General features: G+C 38.9%; 1 protein-coding gene and 1 long non-coding RNA gene across 19 annotated transcripts in view; one reads left to right on the top strand and one right to left on the bottom strand.

Moving 5' to 3' along the window:
* LOC125266972 overlaps positions 1-21,701 on the bottom strand; it is a 105,593-nt gene that overhangs the window by 20,019 nt on the left and 63,873 nt on the right. The window lies entirely within an intron of this gene.
* LOC125266976 overlaps positions 1-21,701 on the top strand; it is an 81,100-nt gene that overhangs the window by 16,119 nt on the left and 43,280 nt on the right. Inside the window, exon 2 of the long non-coding RNA XR_007184594.1 lies at positions 4,026-4,032. This is a non-coding gene — a long non-coding RNA (uncharacterized LOC125266976). The remainder of the gene's footprint in view (positions 1-4,025; positions 4,033-21,701) is intronic.

Below are 21,701 nucleotides of genomic sequence, written 5' to 3'. Positions count from 1 at the left end.
AGCAGAGTGTGCATTGCATGTGAAATAAACACAGTTAAGGGTTGAATGCCATCATATCCGAGCACGCTAAAAAAACAACTTCAATAGCGGCGGCTACCAAACGAAGGCACTGTGGTATTCCACGTACGACAGTGTCTAAACGTTTGAGATAATATGCAATATGCAATCGGTCGACAGCGATCACCATGGGGTTGTGTTAAAACCCCATGGTGATCGCCATGGGTAGTTTTTTTTTTTTTTGAATAGTCAGACATGGTGCATTCATTTTTTTTTTTAATGCAATCTGTCGTTCCTCTGTTCATACAGATTTGTCAGTTAGAACTTTCTGCTCATGAGCTGTTGTTAGTAGAGGATTTGACATTTCTGCTTTATCTTGGATCCATGGCCTACAATATCCCATAACTCCCAGAAATTACATCATTTTTTATTTTGTGAAGGGTTCCGGAATTTTCTGAACTGTTTCAATTTGTTCAAATCCTAGCGCGCAACCTTTGCTAAAATGAGGTGACCAAGGTACCTGTCACGATTCCTGTCAGTTCCTGGACTACACTTTCCATAATCCTCCCTGCCTGTCAAATGCACACTCCACAACAATCATCATTTGCCACATACACCTGTAGCCTATTATCTGGACTATTTAAGACTCACTCACACACCACCTCGGGGCGAAGTCTCGTTTCACATTATGTACATTACTGAGGGCCCTATTTTAACGATCTAAACACAAAGTGTAAAGCACACGGCGCAGGTGCACTCAGGGCGTGTCCAAATCCACTTTTGCTATTTTAACGACGGAAAAACGGTCCGTGCGCCGGGGCGCATTTTTGAAATGGGTTGTCCCTATTCTCTTAATGAGTAATGGGCATAACATTCAATAAACCAATCAGAGTGTCATCTCCCATTCCCTTTAAGAGCGAGATGCGCTCGCGCCATGGCGGATTGCTATTTACATGGCGGAATTTGTTGGCGGAAAAGCTGAACGCTTTTATATTTATGTAGCCTACACAATAATATTCTTTTACACTGTAATCCTTTTGTTTTTAATATTTGGCATGTTTGTGTGATGCGCATCCCTGTGTGTAATAAGCAAAGTCAACGCGCACTGTGGACGCGCCCAGAGGCGCAGTTTCTACCAATGCGCTCTAACAAAAAAATATTGCGCCATTGACTTTAGACTTTAGGCCAGGTTTGAGTTGGTCTATGGCGCAGTGTATTTTCAGCTCCTTAAAATAGCAATGCGCCGGCAATGCGCCTGAACACACCTCTTTTTTAGACCAGCACGCCTGTACTAACTGTAGTTTTGATTGTGACACTTTGAAACTTCAGTAATGCGCGCATATCGATCTCACAGGTGTCTTTGTTGGGAAAACACAGCTGTAGGAGCCATTTTTGAGTTTAGGTTAATCTATTGCATAATCTATATGCTTTTGGAGCATGGATACATTTTGTTAGATTAGGGCCCTTTATTTTGTAGGGACCTTTATTTTGACAGTCGGTGAGAATGTTTAAGATAAAGATGGCCGCCTCTCACCTTTCTCAAACAAAGGAACATAGGAAGCTGTTGGAACGTATTTAGCATACAGTTCTTTACATCGCTATTTCACTAAAGAATCTATATTGAATTAATTGAACCGCTGCTGAACACTATTTGGACATTATTTTTGATATTAAGTTGTGCCTTCTTTAACCATCACCCTTTTCAACCACTTACCAATCGTTTGTTGGATTACTGGAGTCCATGCTTTGTCTGTTACTACCAACCTACTTACCTGTCTGCTGCCTGTCTTGCTCTGATCACCTGCCCTGTTCATCCATCGACTGGAACTCATCTCATCCACCTCAAAAAAGGTACAATTTAAGTTTCTATAAGTTGGATAGCTTGTCAAAGAAGCTAAACAATACGTCCCAACTAAGAGTGGTCCGCCACTACAATTAGTAAAGAACTTTGCAACCGTTTACACTGCTTTACAATCAAATTGTTTGGAACCCATGGAAGCATTTGTTTAACTTCTAATGAAGATGTTTTTTTTTGATACTATGGAGTTGACGAAGTTTTGGATCTTTTGAGAACTTACCTTTTCAAGTTCACTATTGGAGTGCATTATCGTTTGTTACTGGATTTGCTATTGGAGCGGACCATGATTTTGTTTTTCATGCATATACAGCTTAAATGAAGCCATGAGAATCAACTGAGTTGAAGATAACTGTGCTGTGTTTAATTTTTTGAAAAGAAAAAGGAGAATAAGTTTTTTTTTGTTGTTGTTGTTGTTGTTCTCAAAAAAAAATGGCTGATGACAAACTTAAAGAGCTTTGCGCAACACGCAGAGGAAAACTTGGCGTGTGTACACGCAAAATGAATGAATTAAAGGAATTATTAAAAAGTGGAGATATTGAAGCCGTTGATACAGGCATTGAACAGCTCCATGTGGCATTGGATGAATTTAAAGATGTGCATCAATCTGTGCAAGTGTTGTATGAGGAAGAGGAAAAGAAAAGTGACAATGATGATTGGTATCAACCAAAGATGCAAACTTTTGAAGCATTTTTGAATGAGGTAGAAGTGTGGAAGAGTGCTCAAAGCTATGAATCCCAAACTGTGGTTTCTCCTTTTGACAGTATATCCATTGTGGCAGCACATGCCAGTAAAGTAGAACGTTCACGTTCTGGTGCCAGTGTTGCCTCAAAATCTTCGTCAGTGTCTTCCGCACGTTTAAAAGCTGAAGCTGAAAAGGCAGCTCTATTGCAACGTACTGAAGGACTGAAGAAGAAACATGCCTTGGAAATGGAAAAAATTAAAGTGCAAAATGCAATGGAAAGAGTTGAACTTGAAACAGAGTTGGCTGCAGCTAATGCCAAGGTGCGATTGTTACAGAGCATTGATGCTGAATCTACGAACTCTAAAATCATATCGACAGAAGTTTCAGAATTGCCAGGAAATGGCATGAATGCGTATCTGGAGAGCAATTATGACAGAACCAAGGAACATGTTCATCCAGAACCCTCACCAGTGGAATACGCAAGAATTTCTACTGTTCCCAAAACACCATTGCAAAAGGTTTTAACTCAGGATACAAGACCGCGGAGGTCGCAAAGGCTTGCTCAGACCTTACAATTGAATTCCACATGCGCCTTTAAGCTCAGATACCAGTAACCTGGGTACTGTTGCTGATCTTATTGCACAGCAACAGAAAATGACATTACTTCCAACTAGGTATCTACCCATGTTTAATGGTGAACCTCTGAACTTCAAACCATTTATGCAGGCATTTGAACACTCTATTGAGAAAAACACCAGCAATAGCCAAGACAGACTGTATTACCTTGAGCAATACACCTCTGGCCAACCTAAGGAACTGGTCAGAAGTTGCCTTCATATGGATGCAGATAGAGGATATGCAGAGGCAAAAAGGTTATTGGAACTTCATTTTGGAGATGAATTTAAAGTTACCAATGCTTATATGGATAAAGCCTTAAATTGGAATAACATCCCATCAGACAATGGAGAAGCTCTGTACAGTTATGCTCTTTTCCTCCGTGGATGCTGCAATGTAATGCATACCTTAAGGTACATGGACGAGCTGAACCTTCCATTAAACCTGAGGCTCTTAATCTCCAAGGTGCCTTACAAAGTGAAAGAAAAATGGAGATCACATGCCTTTGACATCATGGAACGAACAGGAGCAAGAGCCACGTTTTCTGATCTTGTCCTCTTCCTGGAAAGGCAGGCCAGGATTCTACAAGACCCAGTCTTTGGTAACCTCCAAGATGGCTCCTCAAACAGAAGGTCACCAAAAGCAGCCGCTAACAGTAGCAAGTCAATGAGTTCCATGCAGAAGAGCAGAGGGAGCAGTTTCGCCACAACAGTATCAGTTGCACCAAAGAACAACAAAGAGAGCACAATGCAAGTATCCAATATGCCATCAAGTTCATCAAAACTCTGTCCTGTCTGTGGTGGTGAGCATGAGATCGTGTCATGTCAAGAGCTGATGAAGAAGTCTCACAACGCACGAGTTGAGCTGCTAAAGACTAAAGGTGTCTGCTTTGGTTGTGTCGCTAAAGGACACATGAGTTTGACTTGCAAAAATAGACAAACCTGTTCAATTTGTTCAAAATTACATCCCACTATCTTGCATATACCTCAAAACATATTGAAAGAGCAGAGTAATGCAGGTCCTTCAGGAAGGGCAGTGAGCAGTGGGTTGGTTTCACTGAAAACAGAAGCACCTGATTGTAGTGATGAACACTGTGCACTTGCAATAATACCAGTTCAAGTCAAAATGAGTAATTCAAATCATGTAGTTCAGACATACGCTTTCCTTGACCCAGGGAGTTCCGCAACATTCTGCACAGAACAACTTAGGAGGAACTTGAATGCTAATGGGAAACATCAACAAATACTTCTGCGCACTATGGGGCAAAAGAAATTTGTTAACAGCCTGGTAGTCAAGGGACTGGAAGTGTGTAGCTTGGATGGAAAGGAATTCATAAAGTTACCCGAAGTTTACACTCAGCAAGAAATTCCAGTCAACAGGGAATATATCCCTAGACAAGAAGATATTCGAAAATGGCCTTATCTTCAAGACGTTGATATTCCCAACATTAATGCTGGGATTGACCTTCTGATTGGGATTAATGCACCCAAAGTGATGGAACCTTGGAGAATTATCAATAGCCAGGGTAATGGACCCTTTGCTATTAAAACACTGCTAGGTTGGGTGGTGAATGGACTTCTCCATAATGAGGATGCATGCATCAACAAGCAAGGTCAGAAATATGTTCATGCACATCGGATTTCTGTTGATAACCTGAGTGAACTTTTGATTCAGCAATACAACCATGATTTCCCAGAAAAGACTTTTGAGGAGAAGAAACAAATGTCGGTAGAAGACCACAAATTCATGCAGATAATGGACAGCTCTGTTGAAATTTTGGATGGACATTATCAATTGCCTTTGCCATTCAAGAAGGATAATCCTATGATGCCAGACAACCGTCACATGGCGGAGCAACGAGCATCGTCTTTAAAAAGAAAGTTGCAAAGGAGTAGTGACTTTCATAATGAGTATAGGGCATTCATGGAAATGGTCCTATCATGCGGATATGCTGAACCTGTACCCCAAGATCAGTTGATTCAGGAAAATGGAAAAGTGTGGTACATTCCACACCATGGTGTGTTTCACCCAAAGAAGGGGAGCTTGCGTGTGGTATTTGACTGCTCTGCAGCTTATCAGGGTACCTCACTGAACACAGAACTCATTCAAGGTCCTAATCTTACAAACAGCTTAATTGGGGTCTTAGTCCGTTTCCGTCTTGACAACATCGCTATCATGGCTGATGTGGAGAAAATGTACTATCAAGTAAAGGTCCCATCTCATCATGTGGACTTCTTGCGCTTTCTTTGGTGGCCAAATGGGGACGTCAGTCAGCCACTGAAAGAGTACAGGATGATCGTACATCTTTTTGGCGCAACATCATCGGCTAGCTGTGCAAATTATGCTTTAAAGAGGACAGCTGAGGATAACAAAGGGTGCTTCTCAGCTGATGCAACTAGCACAGTCAAGAACAACTTCTATGTGGATGATTTGTTAAAGGCAGTGGACACAGAGGACCATGCCATTAGACTTTGTAAAGAGCTGAAATCACTCTGTGCAACTGGAGGCTTTAAGTTGACCAAATGGATTAGTAACAACAGAGCTGTATTGGCCTCTATTCCAGAGCATGAAAGGGCCAAGGACATAAAGAATCTTGATCTTGACATAGAGAATTTGCCAGTTGAAAGAGCTCTCGGTGTGCAGTGGTGTGTTAAGGAAGACACTTTCACATTCCAGGTGACAATAAAGGAGCATCCATGCACCAGACGTGGGATTTTGTCCATGGTGAGTTCTATATATGACCCACTTGGATTCATTGCACCTCTCACCTTTCCGTCAAAACACATCTTGCAAGAGTTATGCAAGCAGAACATTGGATGGGATGAAGAATTGCCAGAGGTCCATGCTCAAGCCTGGAAACAATGGTGGCAAGATCTTCCAAGAGTGAGGGAGTTCAAGGTCAATCGATGTCTTGTACCAAACAACTTTGGAGATGTCAAAACAGCACAGATGCACCACTTCTGTGATGTGAGTGACCTTGGGTATGGAATAGTTACGTATCTTAGGTTGACCAGTAGCAACAAGGTCCACGTCACTTTTATAATGGGAAAGGCCCGAGTTGCTCCCTTAAAACTGATGACCACACCAAGAATGGAACTTACTGCTGCAGTTTTGGCCGTACGAATAGACAAGATGCTATCTGAGGAGTTGCATATGGAATTGGAAAGGTCTCTGTTTTGGACAGATAGCATGACTGTTCTAAGGTACATCCGGAATGAAAGCAGAAGATTTCTAACTTTTGTGGCAAATCGTGTAAATGTCATCAGAAGTGCGTCAGATGTCTCCCAATGGAAGTATATAGGCACCAAACTCAATCCTGCTGATTACGCCTCTCGGGGACTACATGTCAACACATTCCTGAAAAGAACAACATGGATCAGTGGCCCAGACTTTCTAAAGGAACCATCTCATCGCTGGCCAGAGCTTCCATCTGAACCCATTCTCTCTCAAGATGACCCTGAATTAAGAAAAGGAGTGGTCAATGTCAATGCTGCTGTGAAGGAAAACTGTGATGCCACTACTTACCTCATGAATTACTTCTCAACTTGGATGAGGCTAAAGAAAGCTGTGGCATGGTTCCTGAGGTTCAAGTCTGTTCTATTGAAGTTACTTAAGAATGGCAAGAAAGATCTAAGCAGACATATCATGACCACAAGAAAAGGAAGAGCATGTGGACCTGTCTTTTCATGTTTATCAATCAGTGATCTAGAGGATGCTGAGGTCGCAATCTTACAGTTTTGCCAAAGGCAGGGATTCCCACAAGAAATAGCCTGTTTGCAGAAAGGCATGCAAAATGTAAACAGAAACAGCTCCATCTACAGGTTAGATCCTCTGATGGACAATGGAATCTTAAGAGTTGGTGGGCGTCTGAGTAAAATGTCAATGCCCACTGAGCAGAAACACCCTGCTATTCTCCCTAAGGACCATCACGTTTCCAAACTCTTACTTCAGCACATCCATCAAGAAGTTGGACATGGTGGAAGAAATTTCACGCTCTCCAAACTTAGACAAAGATATTGGATTCCTTGCGCCAACACTCTGTCTAGAAAGGTAGTCTATGAATGCACCAAATGCAGAAGAGTCAAGTTGAGTACAGGTGAACAAAAGATGGCAGACTTGCCAGTTGACAGGTTGACCCCTGACCTTCCGCCCTTCACGCATGTAGGAGTTGATTATTTTGGGCCATTAGAGGTAAAACGAGGCCGCAGCATTGTAAAACGATATGGCGTGATTTTCACATGTCTTGCCAGCCGTGCAATACACTTGGAGGTTGCACATTCCCTTGATACCAACTCTTGCATTCATGCATTCAGACGTTTCATTGCCAGAAGAGGTCCAGTGTCTGAGTTGCGGTCAGACAATGGAACAAACTTTGTTGCCACTGAAAAGGAACTAAAAGAGTCTTTGAAATCTTGGAACATGCAACAAATTGAAAAAAGCCTGCTCCAAAAGGGAGTGAAATGGACATTTAACCCTCCCCATGGTGCCCATTATGGAGGGATATGGGAGAGGTTGATTCGCATGATCAAAACGACATTACGATCAGTCACCAGCCAGCAGTATCTGGATGATGAAGGCCTTCAGACAGTGATGTGTGAGGTTGAGGCCATTCTCAATAGCCGTCCACTCACAACTGTTTCTGATAACCCAAATGACTTGGAGCCGTTAACGCCTAACCATATACTGCAGCTTAAGGTGCAGCCTGTTCTACCTCCAGGTTTGTTCGTGAAGGAAGATCTTTACACCAGAAATCGTTGGAGACAGATCCAGTACATTGCCGACTTATTTTGGAAACGCTGGGTCCGAGAGTATCTCCGTCTTCTGCAAACACGGAAAAAATGGTCTCGTGTCAGACGCAACTTCTGTCCAGGAGACATCGTGCTAGTAGCCGATAGCACGGCGCCAAGAGGATCATGGATGCTGGCTAGAGTTACTCAAACCTTCCCTGACTCCAAAGGCTTGGTCCGGAGTGTACGGCTTCAAACCAAAACAAGCCAGCTTGAAAGACCTATCAGTAAGATCTGCTTGCTAGTGGAAGGCCAGCAATCTAAAGCTGAGTGAAATCTGAATGAACTTGCGCACGTGCACACATTGTCATACAGATGCATGCACTGAATCTTTGCACTCATTTATCCTTGTGAATAATGCATAATGAGCTTAAGGGAATAATATGGCTCCTTGAAAAATTACTTTTAGTTAGTTATAGCTTGCTTCCTGCAATAGCTATAAGGGGCCGGCTATGTAGGAGCCATTTTTGAGTTTAGGTTAATCTATTGCATAATCTATATGCTTTTGGAGCATGGATACATTTTGTTAGATTAGGGCCCTTTATTTTGTAGGGACCTTTATTTTGACAGTCGGTGAGAATGTTTAAGATAAAGATGGCCGCCTGTCACCTTTCTCAAACAAAGGAACATAGGAAGCTGTTGGAACGTATTTAGCATACAGTTCTTTACATCGCTATTTCACTAAAGAATCTATATTGAATTAATTGAACCGCTGCTGAACACTATTTGGACATTATTTTTGATATTAAGTTGTGCCTTCTTTAACCATCACCCTTTTCAACCACTTACCAATCGTTTGTTGGATTACTGGAGTCCATGCTTTGTCTGTTACTACCAACCTACTTACCTGTCTGCTGCCTGTCTTGCTCTGATCACCTGCCCTGTTCATCCATCGACTGGAACTCATCTCATCCACCTCAAAAAAGGTACAATTTAAGTTTCTATAAGTTGGATAGCTTGTCAAAGAAGCTAAACAATACGTCCCAACTAAGAGTGGTCCGCCACTACAACAGCATCAAATCATTTATATTCTGAATTATTGTACTTCCCCTCGGGTGGAAGAATATTTCTGAAAAGTTTTCCAGAAAACACACTTGGTGATTCTTTTGGGATCAAATTTGGGTTTGTTCTCCTTACTACACAGCCTGTGAACCTCGATTGCCTGCATTACGGGATATGCTTTTACCCCTTTTTGGTTGATGTAGTGTTTCTACTACTATCCCAAGTCCAGTTCCCAGTTTTTAACTGCGTAGTGAGCCAAAACTATCATGAATGCCCTCAAACCTTCTTTCTTTTCCCACAGAGATGTGGGGCTGGACTGGTGTCTGATAGAAAAAGAGCAGATTGAGCAGGTGTTCGTATAACAGAGAATGCAGAGTATTGCTGGGATACCAATAAAAAGCAAGATATTTTTTTTTTTTTCCCTTGGTGGTCCATTAAAGCATTCCTCCTCATATACATTGTTCCTATCTTGGCCTATAATCCATGAGGTACAATGTAGATGAGGTGTTTTTTGCTAATTCTGGCAACATTTGTTGATAAGCAGAGTATGGATTATAGTAAGGCGTTAAAGCCCAATTATAATACCAGTTTGGTGTAATTTTGCATAAAAGTACCCCTGGAATTGACCACTTCCATAGCATCGTTTGAAATGAAAATGATCAATTCCAATTTGGACAATAAATCTCTAGCCAATTAATTTACATGGCATGTAGCAGAAACCAGGAAAGAATGGGTCACCTGTTTCAGCTTGTTTGTTACCCTCAAAGTCAACTTATCAACCAATGGTATGCCAGATAACCATATGTCCCCATATTTGAGTTTTGCCAGAAAGCTATATTTGGAAGTTTTAGAGTGGTCTCTGCAGTGTTAGAAAATGTGGCACCTATGTCCACCAAAAAAGGTAATGTCCTTCAACTTGTATAGTCATTATTGGATTTGGTCTTGGATTGTCAGTTATTTGCAGTAGTTGTTTTAGTTGAGTGTCTCCCACCTTATCCTCTTCATGGTCTCTCACATTTGATGATGGAAACCAAATGGGGGGAGGAGATGGTTCATGTGTGAGATGTTGTTTGCTCTTTGTCAATCTTTGGCAATCCTTGGCCCAATGTCCTCTTTCACCACAGACTTAGCAGCAGCATTTTTCCACTGATATGATGGACCTTGACGGTTTCTTGGAGATGGCATATTCTGGTGGTCTTCTTGACTCCCTTCAGCTGCTTTGTGATTGCACCCCAGTCAAGACGTGTAGGGTATGCCAACCTCATTCTGGCAGTCATCCTGTTCCAAGCAGTCTGCTACCTCTGCACCTGCACCAGCATTCATTCTTACGGTACATACATTCTTAAAAGCATCTTCACCAGTTCCACATACCTCAGTCCATTTCAAAGTCAACTTGTTGCTGAAGATAGTTGCCCAGTCTCAGCCTGTGGGTCTGTATGTGGCATCGATGATATCCTCTGCTCTGATAAACTGCTCCACCCCTTTTTCTAGTTCAGAAGTGCAGCAGCCACATTTGAGAGTTCCTCTAAGTTCCAAGAGTTCCAAGTTCACTCCACCCATATGGGCTCTCCTTCTCCAGGAAAACTGAAGCACTGGCAGGTTTAGGGCTTCTTGACTCCCCAGTCTGGCCTTGGATCTTGTTGTTATATTTCTCATGACTTTTTTTTTTTTGAAAGGAAGTGATGAAGCAAAAGTTTCTTTGAATATTCTCCCTCTCTTTTTTTTTTTTACCTCCTCCCGTAGCAGTGCCAGTGGCTCATCAGTCTCTGCGTCACTGTCATCAGGTTTTATCTTTTCCTTATTATTGATTGGGGCAGAAGGGACCTTTGCTTCCTCAGTTACAGCTGCCTGGACACTTTGATCAGTCAAGAGTCTGTAGGGAGGGGGACAATGGCTTACGCATACCATATCCATATCTTCCTCTTCCAGATTTTGCTTTGTGGTTTGCACTGCGTTAAGGGCTGCAGGTTCTGTAGGAGATTTTCTTTGCTGTTTCTGTTGCTCTGCCTCTCTCTCCCACTTGTTGAACAGCATCCAGTCTACCTGCTTCTGCTTCTTCAAAGGCAACTGCTTTCTGGTTTCTTCTAGAATTGAAACACTCAGAGTCAAAATACCCTTTTGTCAATTTTTGCCACCATTGTATCTGTTCAATTTGTCCATTACTTAAATTAATTTTTTAAGGGTCCCTTCAATTCAGGTACCACATCTGGTTTACCACAGCAATTCCCCATTCTATTTAAGCGATTCTTCTTTGCAGAAAGGAAAAATAGAGAAAGATCACTTTTTTAAAAAAATGTGAAAGCAAGTAAATTCTGTTTTTGCAAAATGTAGAAAAACAGTAGCAATAGTGATATTACTACTTTTGCATGAAAACAAGCAAGCTATGCTTTGCAAAATGCAGAAAAGATAGTAATGATAGTGATATGAAAAGCAAGCAAGTTCTTTGCAAGATGCAGAAAATCAGTAGTGATATTATTATTTTTGTTTTTCAAGTGCCTCAATGTATTTCTACAATTCTCCTGATTTCGGTTTGAGTAGGAATAGAGTTTTTGAGTAGGAATAGAGAAATGTTCTTTTTTTTTTATCTTGGTCACCCAACTTCAGACATTCAATGCAGTATCATACTCAGTGATACATCAATATATATCAAACTACAATTTGTCTCTTATATTTTCTTAGGATATGGGATATTTCTTAATCTATTCAATTCATATAATTCTATACTTGAGATCTCAGTTCAGATATTTTAGAATTGTTATTATTATTATTATTATTATTATTATTATTATTATAAATATTTCATTCAAACAAAGAGCAAGAGGTAATCTGTCTTACCTAACAAGTTCTTAGAGGCCGTGAAAGGATTTGTCCCCCTCCTCCGACGGGTTTTGGTCAATTTGAAATATGAGGAAAATGTCTCCTCTTGTGATTTAAATCAGTGATAAAAGAGGAAGAAAAAAAGCTACCCTTTCACGCCGGTGAAGGGAGAAGATCCTCAGGCCTCCTGTCTAGGCTCGACAAAACTGTTGTGGAAATTTCCAATACTAATCCGACTTCACCACTGACAATTCAAACAACCTCCAGTTGTCAATATAATATATATAATACTCAGTACCAATACAGTACTACAGTACCTTCGAGGTAATTCCCATCCTGAATATAGTACAATATAATACTACAGTATCTTGAGGTAATTCCCTTCTCGAATACTTCTATTACATTTCCAATACTTCGAGGTAATTCCCTTCCCGAAGTATAGGTGACGGCGTCCCGTCAAGAAGCTACTATCACTACCTCAATCACACATGAGCACACAGGTCTTTAGCATCTATACACTCTCACCGTCCTTCTCAGGTGTACGCCGGTCCGACACAGGATCATTAATACTAAATCAGAGTATTAGGCTACAGCCTCACCCCGAGGGCGACTCTATAGTCTTCCAACACTATCACTGTCTCTGCTGTGGTCTTTGACCTGAGCATCCTTAGTCTGCATTTTCTGTACATTTCATGTTGACATAAAATATTTGTATCACAATCCCCATCTCTAAAACAGTGTGTTAGTTTGTCATTTTCTAAGATGTTGCAACATGCTCTTTTAAAACTTCTATCATTATTTTATTTTATTTTTTTTATATTTTAGGAACACCATTAGCTTGCACAAAGTGGACTTATTAGGTCATAGCTAGCCATGCTGTAGATGTGTGTAGGTAATTCTGACCGACCTGCTCTGACCGACTGGCGAACATGGCTGTGATTTTGCAGCACCTTGCTGCATCTGGCCAGGGCTTTTTATGCTCCTTTTTTTTTTTTTTTTTGCACGATTGTTGCTGACGTTGGGCCATGTGGTGGTGTCATTTTCACACCATGATTGCTTGATTCATAGATTCTGAGAGGTCCATCAATTCATTCCTAGCTACATATCAGCCTATCACACATCAAGCTGACTGCATAGCAGGCCAGAATGACCGTCAGGCCACCAGGAAATGTTATTCATTTTATTTCATCATGTCATGTGCAGTGTAGGATATAGTTAGCGCATGATCACAAAGGATAACAAAGGCATTTTTAAAGGTAAATTCCATTAGGAACACGTAGGAGAATCACATGGAAGAAGCTCAGGACATAACCACACTTAACATAAACAATACTGGACAATGAAACAAAGGAAAAAGATGGCTTAAATACATAGGAGAGTAATCAACTGAACAGAAACAGGTACATAGAACTAATTAAAGGATCAGTTCACCTTCAAATGAAAATTACCCCAAGCTTTACTCACCCTCAAGCCACCCTAGGTGTATATGACTTTCTTCTTTCTGATGAACATAATCAGAGATATTTTAATAAATATCCTGATGCATCCGAGCTTTATAATCCCAGGTGAAAAAAAGTACATGTGCATAAAGGGCCCTATTTTAACGATCTAAACGCAAAGTGTAAAGCGCACGGCGCAGGTGCACTCAGGGCGTGTCCAAATCCACTTTTGCTATTTTAACGATGGAAAAACGGTCCGTGCGCCGGGGCGCATTTTTGAAATGGGTTGTCCCTATTCTCTTAATGAGTAATGGGCGCAACGTTCAATAAACCAATCAGAGTGTCATCTCCCATTCCCTTTAAGAGCGAGATGCGCTCGCGCCATGGAGGATTGCTATTTACATGGCGGAATTTGTTGGCGGAAAAGCTGAACGCTTTTCAAGCGAAGAAACCGATCTGCTCGTGCGCGAAGTTAAACGTTTAGTTAGAAGTTAAACGAAGTTACATTTTTATATTTATGTAGCCTACACAATAATATTCTTTTACACTGTAATCCTTTTGTTTTTAATATTTGGCATGTTTGTGTGATGCGCATCCCTGTGTGTAATAAGCAAAGTCAATGCGCACCGTGGACGCGCCCAGAGGCGCAGTTTCTACCAACGCGCTCTAACAAAAAAATATTGCGCCATTGACTTTAGACTTTAGACCAGGTTTGAGTTGGTCTATGGCGCAGTCTATTTTCAGCTCCTTAAAATAGCAATGCGCCGGCAATGCGCCTGAACACACCTCTTTTTTAGACCAGCACGCCCATGGGCGCACTAACTGGCGCAAATGCATTTACTAATTTAAGGACGTGGCGCTGAACGGGAAAACGCGAACGGCGCCGGACAAACTAGCCAACACACTTGCGCTGCGCCTTGCGTCGGATTGCGCCGGGTGTATTATAGGGCCCAAAGTGTTCTATTTTTGTGCACTAATTTAGTAGCCTACTAAATATACTAAAAATCCTTATTTAATACTTCTTAAAATTATCTTAAAACCATCTAAGTGAACTCAACTGTGCTATTTTGAGACACCATGAAATATGAACTAAATGTCCTTTAGACAATATACTATCTCTGTATTTAAAAAAATATATACTTAGTTACCACTTGTAGTACACTGGGTTCAAGTGTACTAGTGTAAAACATTCCTAAGATTATCAAACAGGCTGTCAATTAATTAAATGATTAGCTATTTCCCCACAAAAACTGTTTAATCAACATAAAGAAGCCTCTCATCCATTGACTTCCATTCAAAAAACAGCCTCTGTTCTCGTTCCCTGCGTACCGCGGGGGGCGGAGCGTTAGCTTTAGCCGTTACGCTTTTTTGGCTAAAGGTTGCAGGCTTGCCTTCCAGTGGCTTTGTTGAAACTACAAATGCAGGTGTGCTGAAGCAGGTTGGAAATAAACTTTCCAGGACAGTGGGTCCCCAGGAGCAGGGTTGAAGACCTCTGCCATAAGGTACACACGTCATGTACATATCTGCTGCACACCGTCAAAATTAGTCCTCAACCACACCCTATTACATTTAACATAATTCAAATTATACACACATTCAAACATACAAAAATAATACAAATAATGATAAAATAACTAATTCCGTAGACCACAAATAATAAAACAACATAAACATAATACATCTCGTTGCATGAAAAATTAAGCCCCTACAAAAACAATTATATTATAGTTTGATATCCCAAGTAAAGTAATCCAATTCGATCTTAACACTGAACTTCTCAAGCTTAATGTTCATGTTCATGCTAAATGATAACAATTATCTATTTGCATGCATGTAATCAAAGAAGCTTAACACATTTTAGAGTTTATTATAATTTAATGTTGTTAACTACTGTCACAGACATGTCAGGTTCCACCTCACTCCCTTACCCACGCACTCAATCACCAGCATACTAATCACCGCCACCTGAAGATCATCAGCACCGTCATTACCACCAGCACTTAAGCTCCACAGTCACACACACTCACTGTCCGGTCTCGTTTGCACTACAGCCTGTTGTATGCTTACCTCAAGGACTCCAAATGCTATACTTACTCGTCTCCATCGTCTCCATTGTCTCCATCGTCTCCATCGTCTCCATACCTGCCTGTGTGTGTGAGTGTCCCAGTCATCCGTCTCCAGCGTCTCCTTCCATCTTCACCTGCAACACAACAAAAAGGACAGTATTACCTCTCATTCCTCTCCAAGACCAGCATACTCATCATTCACTTACCTGTTGCTCTGCTGATTACGACAATAAACCATCATTACTGCTTTTATCTCTGCCTCCGGTGTCTCTGTTATAACAACTATGATAATGAGTAACAATTGCTTCTGTCATTTCAAAAATCCACGGTTACTGATTAAATGGATCTTTCTCTTCATTTGTTTTTGTTCCATGCCATCTTATTTGTGGAAAAAAATGCAGAACTTGAATTCAGTTAATTGTTAATTAAAATGAAAAGATGACCAGTTTATCCAAATCTCATCTGATACTCACCACCCCTCAAATTTAATTCTGACTTATTAAGCATCTCTTTCTTCATCTTTCAATTTGTCATTCTATTTTAAGAGAAATAGTTTTAAAGAAATACATAGACAATAATATGAACCAAACAGGTCTATATTAAATAGTTGTATTGGGATAGTGCATCCCAATACATTGTTTCTAAAGGGAAAACAGCATATATTATTATTAGATAAAATGTTATGAGCATTCAGAACAATACAATACAATAATATTCAATAAATTTCTTCACAATTTTGTAATCCAAAAATGTCAGTTCAATCTCTGCCATCAGACAACTTTGCTGAATTATCAATTAATAATGTTGCAGAAAAGTGCTGGCTTATTTGGATTACATCATAATATTAGTTTGCATGGTCCCTTTTCAATGCAAGGCCATCAAAAATTAAGGGTTTATCCTGATATTGTCTGTAACGTTCAATCTTCCATTGGGTACTGTACACTGTAAAAAGAAAAAAGAAAAAAAGAAATCTGTAAAAAAAAAACAGATAATGTACTGGCAGAAAATTACCAGGACATTATACAGTAATTTTACGGACATTTCTGTTAACAAAACACAACACAAAGAAGTTCAAAATACAGGCAAAACACCTAAAAAATTAAATACGGAAAATTACGTCAAATTAATACAGTATATTGTGCCCTATTTTTACGTTGTTGTATTTTTTGTACAGTATTCAGAGTGTACAGTATTCATTGCTCAAGCAAGTCTGGGGAAAAAAGTGTTCTCTGAACTCTGTATTTTACTGTGACAGTTGTGCCCACATTTCTCCTATATTATAATTCATTATTATTGTTGTTGGTAGTAATTAATGTCTGCATAATTAGTTTTCACACACAAATTAATTAAAAATAAACTCAAAGAGGTAAACCTGAAGCTTAAAAGGTTGAACAATTTTGGCCAGCGCCTCATCATTCCTGTAGCATTTCAACAAACCCTCATCTTCATTGAACAGACAGTCCACAGTGAGTGTATTCATCCTGGTCACATATCTGCTGCTGTCTGGTATGATCTTCTCTGGCTCAAATGTGTGATGAAGCACCATGAAAATAGCTGGTTTGGATGCTGTTTCAAATAAAGATACAATAAGATAAATGTGTATTTCTACTAATAGGGTCTATACATTAATATCTTAAATCTTGAAGATACCTGAACAGTAATTAAGTTCATTCATTGCAGCATCAATGTCAGTTCCTGCCCGTGAAAAAATGGTGCAGAAGACCAAAATCACATCACACTCTTTCACACTGTGCACCTCCTTCAAATGAGGTCTTTGTTGAAGGAGATGATGTAAAATCTGGTTCCGTAAATTGCATGACTTTCCCGTCTCAATTATAAAGTATTTTCCTTTAAGATGAAGAACAGAGTGTGTTATTATATATATTTGGAATAGGAACTTCAGGTTTCAATACAAGGTTATAGTATTTTGTGACAAGTAGGCTAAGATAAGACCAAAAAAATATGAAGAACCAGCATGGGTAACTTAAGTCACAACAACTATCTTATAAAATCTTGTTATGAATAATGTTTTCTCTATAATGCTTACTTTACTAATTTAATAATCCGAAATTTGCTTTTCTTTCTTTCTCTTAAAAAAAGTCCTTTGTACTGGTTATCCGAGTGTTGTTTAGTCACCCTGAAACAAATTTAAATACACTTGATTATTACTTTATTACTTGATTACTATTACAAAAAAGTCAGAATGTGATCATCTGCTTCTATCATCAGCGTATCCATGACCATGATATCAACTTCATCAGTGAGACTGTTGTATTGTGCTACTCTTTACTGCCCTCTGTATGTCAGACTAAAAATAACCAAATATCTTTATCGCTTTCACTTTCATTTTTTTAATTTTCACCGAATATGTTTGCTGCACATGTGATATGAAGTCATATATTTTACAAAGGAATAACATTCTCAAAATTCAATTTTTGACTGTGTAAATGAAAGTGTCTGTGTTTTTTGAAAGTGTCTGTGTTTTCAAAAACGATGGACTTGTGACAAGGCCCCTGAAATAATCAGGTCTTCATTTTAAGCTTTCATTTAGTGATGAGGGATTTTTTTTTTTTTTTTTTTTTTTTTGCTAGACAGAGCAGGAGAAATACCAAGCAAGTGTATCAGAGCCAGCAAATGCTATGGAAAGAGTGACTGTTTATCTCACAGAGTAAGATGCAGCCTGCAGAAATGACATGCATGATTGTTGTTCTCACTGGAACTACCTACTGTAGCCAAAGCACAATTAAGTCTGTTAGCCATTTCCAAAGTCCATATTTACACAATAAAGGTTCTGGGAATCAATACTCTGGTCTCATGAAAACAAATCAATCATTTTGGATCTAACAGCATCCAAAATGTTATGGTGTTGCTAGAGGAGTACACTGAGAAGTGCCTGGTTCCCACAGTAAAGTTCAGTTGTAGTAAAGCTCTTATATAAAGATGTATGAGTGCTGAAGGTGTGAGGGAGTTGTGCTTTGTCAATGCTGTCATGAATTCACACACCACTGTGTAATTTAATACACAAACTTGAAACAGAAGATGTTACTCTTTCCTCATTCCCTGCATTGTTGGGCATTTTTTCAACATGACAATGAGGATATGCATTCTCCCAAGGTGAAAAACCTTCATGTATTGCATTCAATCTTAACACTCTTGAGCGCCTGTGGAGGATTCTGTAGAGACGAGTTGAGCAACACTCCCCAATAAAGATCAAGGCATATAAGGAGCTCATCATCCAGGAGTTAAACACGACAGATGTTACAATTTGTCATGAACTTGTACACTCTGTGCCAAGAAGGGTCGGAGCAGTATATTCAAAATTATTTTGAATATACTGCCACTTCAGTGTTGAGCCAGATCTGGGCCACAGTAATTTTGCTATCTGGGTTTCTACACTCTAATTTAATGTTCATAGCCCAAAATTTATGGTAACAAGAAGGAATTTGAGAGTGTGTATGAGTACATTACATATAGAGAGTAAAAATGCTTAGTTCTTGTCTGTGTACAGATGACAGATTTATGGAGATGGTCGGTGAACTGAAAGCTGATCTGGAGAGCAGAATAACAAATTTGACTCGGCGTAAGCAGTATCATTGCTCTTCCACCCATCTTTTAAACCCTCCTCACTCTTAATTCTTGTAAAGATGGACAATTATTAACTGTAGTTTCTTTCTCTTAGATAAACCTGTTCTGAGCTGTAAAGCCGGATGGCAAAGTTTTCTTTCCAACTGCTATAAATTTTCCAGAAATAAAGTGAACTGGCAAATGGCACGTTTATACTGCAGTGGACAGGACACCCTGCTGTTCATCCTGGGGAATGACACAGGGAGTGGGTTTGTGATAATAAAGACTCACAAATCCAAAAAACAAAACAAAAATAAACAGGATATGATAAATTGTATATAATCTGATGTAATGTCTGTTTTGCTTCATTGAGGATTTTATTGTGCAACATGCTGTCTCTTCATCTGAATTCTACTGGATTGGTCTTACAGATGCAATAACTGGCCACTGGAGATGGGTTGATGGAACACCCTACATCATGGACAGCAGGCACGTAAAAGTTTGTAACTCATCCATAGCCTCAGATTACATGGTTTTATCATAGTTTTTACTGTTATTGACAGTGTGCTTTTTAGAGTGTATATTTGCAGTTCAATAGTTTCATGGTGAAACAATTTTGACAGTTAATTTGACATTGGAATTGGTAAAAGTTACAAACTCTAAAAATGCTGGGTTAAAAACAACCAAAGTTAGGTTGAAAATGGACAAACCCAGAAATTGGGTAGTTTTAACCCAGCAGTTGGGTTAAATGTTTGCCCAACGTGCTGGGCAGTTATTTAACCCAATATTGTTTAAAAATTACTATTTGGCTGGCTTAAAATGAAACCAAAATGGGTTGGAAAAAAAAAATCAGACACATAATTACTAGAGGCAACAATAATAGTCAAAAGGTAAACATTTAATAATAAGCAATTTAATAAATGTTTATTGTTTAATTATTATTCATTAAACTTATTAATAAATGTTAATTTCCAACATACTTTGGGTTCATTTTAACAGTTGAAGTAAAAAAAAAAAATTAAACAACAGTTGAGTTAAATAAAGCTACCCAGCAGGTTGGACAAACATTTAACCCAACCAAATTGCTGGGTTTGTCCATTTTTAACCCAGCATTTTTTTTAGAGTGCAAGGTGAAGGTGATAAGTTCTTCTTACACATATAATTTTAAACTGAGTACAGAGATCTCTGACTACATTCCTAAATCAGCTGAAAAATAGACTTGTTGGAATGGAATGACATGTTAAGGACCTGTTTTTTGTTTGTTTGTTTGTTTGTTTTATTTTCATTTTTAATTAAATGATTTTGGGCACTATGACTATGGTTATGGTTATTATACTATAACTATAGCAGTGGTTAGGCCTGACACTGTGTTATTTATTTATTTATTTTTTTATTTATTTGTTATTTTTGTGATTACATTTTATTTCCAGTCTGTGGGAACCAGGAGAACCAAATAATTGGTTGGGTGAAGAGGACTGTGGGGAACTAACTAAATCTGGGAAACTGAATGATTCCCGCTGCTCGATGTATTTCCAATTTATCTGTAAAGCACCAGCCACTGAAAACTAACAAATTAATGTGGCACTGTAGATTGCCGTGACATTAATATATATATATTGTCTGCAATGGAAGGAATTAAACACAAACTTACAGAAATAAATGAGGAGTCAAAGAGACAAATCCTGTAAAAATGGTCAGAAGTGGGGTACACAGCTGTTTATAAATGTTTTGTGAACAATTACATTTTAACTAACATGCATCATTAGCAAATCTGAAAATGAGAGTTGAGTGTTTGTGCCTCAACTAATCACAAAACGCTTATTGAAAAAGGGAAGCTAATAGAATTACATTTCACATACACACTTTTAAGCATCATCATAGAAACAGATGCCTGATAATATATTCAAAGTTTAATTCTCTTCATGCTGTGTACTATACGTGTAGTTTTGGTGATATTATGTATATTGTTGTCATTATAGAATAATTTGAGCAGCTGACAACTAAAAATCACAAAATGCTAATTTCATTCTTCATTATTACAAATAAGAAGCAGACAGTCCTAATTAGTTAAGAACAGCTACAGTTATAACGAGAGACTTCTTGTGTTGAGTTCGGCGAAGGAACTGAGCCTCCTTCATTGCTTGAGGGGGAATTTTCTGCATTCTGGTCTGTGGATAGATTTGGATTTCCATGATCCTCTGCAAGAATATAAAACACAGCTTATATAAAATATAATACCATAGGTTTTTTTCAATTCTTTCACATTCCTTCATTTATTTTTCATAATTATAATTAATTATGATATAACATTTCTAAGAGTTAAAAAATTATACTGAATAATGTAATGAACAATGTAAAGCTTGGAATACTTACTCTTCAAGCAATAATATGAAGTCAGTTTCTGGAAGGGAAATTAATATATGAATATATTTGTATTAACTAAAATAAAACACACATTCAGCTAATCATTTCACTTTGGACCCTTTTCACATTTCCAGGTTTCTCTGAAGGAGAAGTTGTCATGAATGGGTAAACCTCTGTAAAGACTACAGTAAATATGATTATTGCTCTCCTGATTGCTGCAATAAAAAAAAAAATCCATGATAGCTTTTCCACGAGTTTCCAAATAAGAAAAAAATATATATAAAGAGATTGATTACAGCAGTCGGAAGAGGAAAAAGGTGTCAAATGTAGCCTACCTTCAACAAAGTATGGTGTTATGAATACATTAAAAAATGAAAATATAAAAACTTTGATAGATTTTTATGTTAATAACTGTGAAAACACATCACCACAGATTGTGAAAAGGGTCCATGATGATCAACAGGCCTACCTTTGATTTGAAGTACTTTGCAGTTTTATCAATTGCATCAT

This window comes from Megalobrama amblycephala, linkage group LG4 (assembly GCF_018812025.1).
Source record: "Megalobrama amblycephala isolate DHTTF-2021 linkage group LG4, ASM1881202v1, whole genome shotgun sequence".
Classification (NCBI taxonomy): Eukaryota; Metazoa; Chordata; class Actinopteri; order Cypriniformes; family Xenocyprididae; genus Megalobrama; species Megalobrama amblycephala.
This window is presented reverse-complemented; position numbering and strand designations above follow the sequence as displayed.